General features: G+C 42.5%; 1 long non-coding RNA gene across 1 annotated transcript; it reads left to right on the top strand.

The window, feature by feature from the left end:
• The first annotated feature begins 342 nt into the window (after positions 1-342).
• Positions 343-6,751, top strand: LOC147736503 (uncharacterized). The gene is made up of 4 exons (XR_015307621.1): positions 343-436; positions 2,811-2,933; positions 3,745-3,823; positions 6,294-6,751. It is a non-coding gene; the product is annotated as an uncharacterized LOC147736503 (long non-coding RNA).
• The last annotated feature ends 274 nt before the right edge of the window (positions 6,752-7,025 follow it).

Raw genomic sequence — 7,025 nt, 5'->3', positions numbered from 1 at the left:
CAATGAGTTAGCGTTCTCTGTGTCTTTCATTTTATGTACTTTGTACAGTCCCAAGCAATCTTCGAGCTTTTCACGATTTCACGATTCACAAAAAAATCGCGAAATCAGCTGAGAAGCAGGATGGCCGCGATATTTACTATTTCGGCCGCAAAAAAGGTGTCCCCGCAGCAATAAAAAAAATGGTGGCTGTTTTCATCTTGTCCTTGCAGAGGATGAACCACGAACATTTCCAACACTCCCTTTTTTTCCTGAAAACCTCTGAGCTTCGCACGCCGCACCGGTAGTGAGCGCTCAGTACAAGATCAGACGTGTTTGTTGTTTATCTGTATCAGACCACCAAGCCCAGGCAACGCCGTTCCTCAGAGCGCTTCGTTTTCCACAAAAGATGTGTTAGGACTCCTCGGACGGACTGCATGTGCTTCAGGCTGCTGCTCAGGTAGGCGTCGCAATTTAAGAACTGCCACTGCTTGTCACTAACAGCTACTCTCCCACTCCCCTGCTCCTCACTCAGACCCGCCCACTTATAGAGGTTTCACTGCAGAATTTAACTTCGGGGTGGGCAATCGGATGCTCGAAGTAGTGAAACAACCTGATTGATGGCAGTATCTCTCTCACAATATTTAATAGATTTTTCAGGGCCATTTTCAAAAGCTGTTACTCTGTCTCTCAGGTTAATGCATATTAAAGGGAAGGGTGCGTGGCGTAATGACCTGAGCTGACGAATTTGGATTTGGGATGCCAGGTTCGAATCTCGGCATCGACCGACATCCTGTGATTCTAGACCAACCACTCAATCTCGCTGTATCTTAAAGATACACCAGCAAAAAAAGCTGGTGCTCATGTAAAGTGCTGCGGGTCGAGTTCGAGTTAGGGAAACATGTAAAACAAAAAATAACTGAAAGGTCTGTCTGCATTGTTGTTTACTTTGAGATAAACAGGGGCAGCCAGGGGTTTAGCTGTCAACAGTGCAACAGGTGCAGTAGCACAGGGGCAGAGAAGTGTGATGTTCCCTTTGCACCTCAGTTATGGCTGATTTTTCACTGTGTACCACAGGTTGTGGGCTCCTGTTTTCCTTATATTTATTAGGGTCTTTGAAAACTTTGCAGCACCACTGGAGAAAGACTTGAGATGTTAGTACTGACACATCTCAAATCTAGAAGTCCTTATGAACATCCATAAAATGAAAAATCGCAAGGTTTGAAGTGAAAAAGAAAAGAAAACTGTGTAAAATAGTAATAGTTTAAAGATTAGCAATAATTTACGGACTGGTCATCTGGCACTGCTGAGAAATTCCGATACCACCCGGGATCCTAGATGGGATTCTAAGACACTGCGTAGAAGGACACACTAAGAGAATCTTGTAACGCCGACAAGACAGTCAAGAAAAGCTCACACTGCAGGTATCCTACAGCATGAGAACCTACCTGTGACTGGAGGAAACTAATAGTTCCTAGGATTACAAAAACACAGAAAAGGCTTTCACACCGGGGCGGTAGATACCATTGGTGCAACAGGTGCAGTGGTACCAGGGTTAGAACCGTAAAGAGGTGGGATGTAAACTGCACACACATCACCTGTAAGTCACATTGAGGTGGGGGCTGTTTTGTATTAGGGGTCACACCCACCCCCATGCCACCGATCTGCGAAGAGCAATGTATATAATTTTGATAATCTTTTTATTGGTACGTAAGATTACTGAACTTACAAAAAGCACGTACATTGCATACCCCCATCTCTTTTTAAGATTAGAACAAATCCATCCTCTACCATATTACAATAATGCGATAATAACTAACAGTGAACAAAACATTATACGTTTTCCCATCTACAGGCCTCAGTATGTCTGCCATGGTGTAGAGCAATATTTAACATCCTTACATTAGCCATGGCAATGCACCTCCACCCACTACGATTCTGTACCCTAGGGCACCGGAAGAAGAGGCGTCGTGCCTCATGGGTCCAGGAGGCAGTGGTGCCCCAGAAGGGGTGCGTACATGGGTGCTAGAACATCCCAGGGAGAAATAGGACCCCCTCAAACAAGGTTAGGATTAGAGCTGAGCTTCCGTAGAGCAGAAGAACTTTAAACATACCTTTTTTAAAGTGGAATACTCTGCTGAAACATTTTCTATTGCTTTAAGGCTAAAAATTAATGATTATGAGTAAAATCAAGTGCCGCAAAAATGCCGCTCAATTTCCATATTTATGCCGCTAAATTTCCATATTTGTGCCGCTAAATTTGCTAATGCATGCCGCAATATCCTGGGGGGTCTAACAATGTCAGACATTCACCCCAGTACAGAGATCTGGGCCTAAATCCATAGTTTTTTTGCACTCCACACCACCCCAGTTCAGACATGGCCCTATGCAAATCAGTCTGATCCTGTGCCTCATGGGAACAGTCCTGCCCGAACTGCCAAGCCATGCCTTCCCTGGACCGGAAACAAGCTTCTGAGGACCGGTTTCTAGCATTCCAGCTGTCTTCAGCCCGGCTTGCTTGAATCCTGTGGTTTTTGCGTATGCACAATATGCATCAATGCATTGAAACAGGGAACATACTGAGATAGCCCATCAAAGGGTGTAAGATTTGTGAAGCAAAGTTGTAGTATTTCCAAATGTAGTTTAGGAAATTCGGAATAAGGCATTGGTAAGGTTTTGGAAATTAGTAATAGGTCAACTGGATAATATTGGCATTCGGTATTAGAAAAGTATAATGTTAATATGTTGCTTCATTTGCCTTTGCCTGTCAAAATATTTTCTAGGAGATTAACAGTACTACTAATCTATTTTTGTTATCTACTTTATTTCTACAGCACCAAAGGGCAAGACCAGAGCATTAGAGAGTTGAGCCGAGGAGGTTGCCACCACCAGTGCCGCAGCAGGTGGAAGTTACACCGTCACCATCAGCACCGCGGCAGACACCTCTGTTGGCCCCAGTAAGTTCTCATTAATATTATTTATTTTTGTAACTTTTACATCTCCCCATTGGATAAATCTTTCCTCCTTTCTGTTATTCAGTGATTTTTTTTTTAATGGTCATCGTTCTATTTAATGTTTATTTTTGTTAATCCTCCCTGCATTATTCTTTATTCTATATATTTTTCCTGTAACTGACTTCATCCCATGTCTGTACTAATCTATAGCTTAAGCTTTTTTTCTTCTTGGTTATGCTGTACTTCACCCCCAAATATATATCTTGTGGGCTGGTACTGTAAGACTAATACACTAGATTATGTATTCTACTGTAAATATTGCAGAGTATGCAGACCCAAGCAAGCTCCTCTACGGTTATTTGTTTAGAAGGCTTTCTATTTCTTGCTCATGCTCAAATGACGAGAGAGTGGCCAAGGTTATGGTGATACACCCCCCTCCCCCATGCTGTCTTGCATGTATTATTCAGAATCCCAGCACTTTCAAGGACAGTGCAGCATGGCAGGAGAGTAATTTGAGGATAGTCCTATTGCATTTGCCAACCAAAATCATATGTCCTTTATGGACCAATTTATTCTACCCCTTCATTGCGCTTTAAATGTCTCACAGTCATCATATCTCTGTCCCTCTATTACGGTTGGCTTGACCACTGGCTTTTCTAGCATTGTCAACCAACAAAATGCCCAAAGTAGTATTTTAGATGGGAGAGGAGATACTGTGAACTGAACTGTAGTCATGTGTTTCTGTAGTATTTTGTTGTAAAAATAAAAAGGGGAAGGTGTATCTGGCATCTAAAATGTGTAATGCTTTTTCTAGCTGCACAGACCACAAGTGATGGAGCCAGCAGCACCAATGTGCCAGCAGCAACTGAAGGCTGTGGCAGGGACGGGCGATGGTAAGTCACATTGCTTTGTTATTGTAGCATTTTTAAAGCTTTCAATAGATTGCAAACTAAAACGAAAACAAGGTGTCTTTCTCTTCCCTCCCAGTTACCACTAAGTAACTCACCTCCTAGTACTGCACAATTTTATTCAGTCCTAAGTTCCTCTGTCCCAACCTACCAGAAACTTTGGAAAATATTTATGGCATGTGCTACATGTTATGGAACAAGTGGTTCATATGACTTCCAAAATTAATTCACGCCTGTTCATATTTGACATTTATCAACTTTCAGTATCAACTACAGCGACTGACAAAATCTAAGCTACATCATCAGTGAACCCCACCCTCCTCTGTACTATAGCAAAACCTCTACCATACCTACCACCCTTTTCGCTGTACCTTACCCTGCTGCAGCAGACTAAGGGGCTTATTTACAAGCCCTTTGCACCACTTTTGCGTCACTTATCCTATGTTTAAAATGACCCAAAATTGCCACAAGGGCCTTGTAAATCTGCCCCTAAGTGCCTGATTTTTAGAGTATTTCGGAGTGAGTTACTCCATCACAAACGTAACATATATCCTGTCTGCCGTATTATGAATCGTAATACCGCGGATGGGATATCTGTCACGTTTGTGACGTAGTAGCCCCTTCACCAAATTCTAGTCCAAATCAGTCCCTAAGTCAAGTTTCTTTCCCTTACTGCCACTCGAATGTATTTGATTTAACTAATTTTGTTTGAGGGTGAGGCCAGGAAGTACATTTTGTATTTTGCGGACGGGATACTCTGTGACAAACGTGCCCACTAAATTCTGTATATTCTGTAAGCATGGGTGAATTTTGCGAATTCACGATCCGCAAATTTGCGGATTTGCGAATTCGCGATCCGCAAAATTTGCGAATTTGCGGATTTTTGTTTTTTTGCGTGCTCGCGGGGTTTTTTGCGTGTTCGCGGGGTTTTTTGCGTGTCCCGGGGATTTTTGCGTCTTCGCGAGCCGCTTGCATAGCGAAGTTACCCATGCAGTCGTTTATGGGAGAGGGAGAGAGAGATAGATAGATAGATAGATAGATAGATAGATAGAGAGAGAAAGATAGGGGTAGAGAGAGAACGAGAGAAAGAAAGAGAGGCCGGATCTCTGAAGGGCCAGATTCCTGAGTTGCCCCTACAGAACATACAGCTTTTGATTTTTAGCAAAATGCATATGAAAATTGTGCTGTAAAGGTCTCTTTTAGTTTAACCCCTCCTGACAACTCAAAATGGGTGTATTTGCCATCCTCTCCCTTCTTCCTTTTTTTTAATATCTGTAAGTGCTTCCTGATGAGGTTTAATTCCTTGGACAGGTGCCTCGTTGCCTACTTGTAACTATTCTCTGACCCTGCTTCAAGGGTCAGAGCAGGGTCAGAGAATAGTTGCAAGTAGGCAACGAGGCGCCAGGAAGCAATTAGCAGCAGGTGTCCAAGTTGAAGTTAATTTGTTTGTAACCCTTTTGTAAAAGGTTACAAAGAAATTAGGGTCAACTTTTGCACCTGCTTCTGTAACCCTTGCTTGGCTGAAAATTCGTCCCCGATGATTCGCGGATTTTACCGCGATTTCGCGAGATTCGTGAATCGCGGAAAATCCGCAAATTCGCCCGCGAAACGGATTTTACGCCCACCCTTAATATTCTGTTCCTTTTCCTGTAGAGCAGTGTATTGTTTTTCCCTCGTCTACTAACAGCACTCAGGATATCTATTATCCACATGTTATACATTATGTGTATGACATACTATTTATCATCTGCCTCTCGGGAGTCAAGGAGGAATTGAAAGGCATTTGGAGAATAGCAGGGCCATTGGAATCAACTATTATTTATTGTCCTTGCAGCTGCTTCAGCTATAGAGAGTAGCAAATGTGTACCTGATGCACTAGCTAGCACACTTCCACTCATTTAGCACAAGAATAGAATACTTGTACTCTATAGTGTATGATGCTATTCTCATTAAAGTTATTTTTCTTTTTTCCAGACAATGGGCCCGATTCACAGATCTAACTTAAGACAAAATCCTAAACTTACTACTTTTGGTATTCACAGAAGTTAGGATTTTGACTTAAGTCTGTCTTAAGACAAACTTAAGACAGAATCCTAACTTCTGTTAATAGCAAAAGTAGTAAGTTTAGGATTTTGTCTTAAGTTAGTTCTGTGAATTGGGCCCAATGTGTCTGTGAGGTTTACTTTATTTAGGAAATCATTTACAAGAAAATAAATAATTCACTCAGTTTTCTTTAATTTTATGCTGCCCTCCTTTCAGCCAGTCAGTGCTTTTATGTGAGACATGTGTTGTTAAAGTCATGTCCCTGTGACTGACTTTCCTAATCACATCAAAAATTCCAATGGCCCTAGGGGACCAGCAAATGTACTTATACTGTGCCACTACATAATTAATTGTTTGCACAGAGAATTCTTTACAATTTGTCTGTTTTATCATTTTTTCTTTCTTGATATAGCTACTCCTGCTGGTCCCCCACCAGCACCACCAACACGGCAGGCGATTGCAGCCCGGCTCTGGTGGCAGAGACTGGAGGCCACCATGATCACTATCAACAGCTGGTGGGCGAGGAGGGCCTGGCACATGCCCCTGATTCCAACAGCCAACCGCCTGAGCCTCCAGTCTCCAGGCCACACCAGCGCCGCCTGCAGCTTGAAGGTGCCCTTCCCTGTGCCACCCCCCTTTTAGACTGGAGTTAACATCACTGTGTGCTGCATGAACTGGTGCACTTGGGATGTTACTTGGCACGCCTCCAGGCCAGCATCCAACATCTGAAGACCCTCATAGGGAATGCCACTCTTGTAACTCTTTTTAAAAAATTTTGTATTGGGTGAGGGGGTTGTTGTGGATGAAGAGGATGGGAATTTGGACAGGGCATTTTTGGACAATTTGGACATGATTAATATTTACTTTGGACATTCGTTGGGGATATGGAAAGAATGTGGGACCGGGATGGGCCTATTGTGGACCGAGAGGGTGGGTTTTATTTGTTATAATTAATTATATATATGTTAGTAAAGAGGAAATGTTTTATAATCCACTTTATGTCTGAAGATATTTGTGTGTGTTTTACTTCAACTTAGCACTGATGCCTTTTTGCTCAGTCAGTCTTTACTATTTCTTAAAGTGCTTGCCAGTTAGGAGGGTAAGCTGCCATTCCCTATATTGCCATAGACAAACATTTAAGTTA

This window comes from Lissotriton vulgaris, chromosome 1_2, assembly GCF_964263255.1.
Source record: "Lissotriton vulgaris chromosome 1_2, aLisVul1.2, whole genome shotgun sequence".
In the NCBI taxonomy this organism is placed as follows: domain Eukaryota; kingdom Metazoa; phylum Chordata; class Amphibia; order Caudata; family Salamandridae; genus Lissotriton; species Lissotriton vulgaris.
The sequence above is the reverse complement of the archived record's forward strand: the minus strand, read 5'-3'. Positions and strand labels throughout refer to the sequence as shown.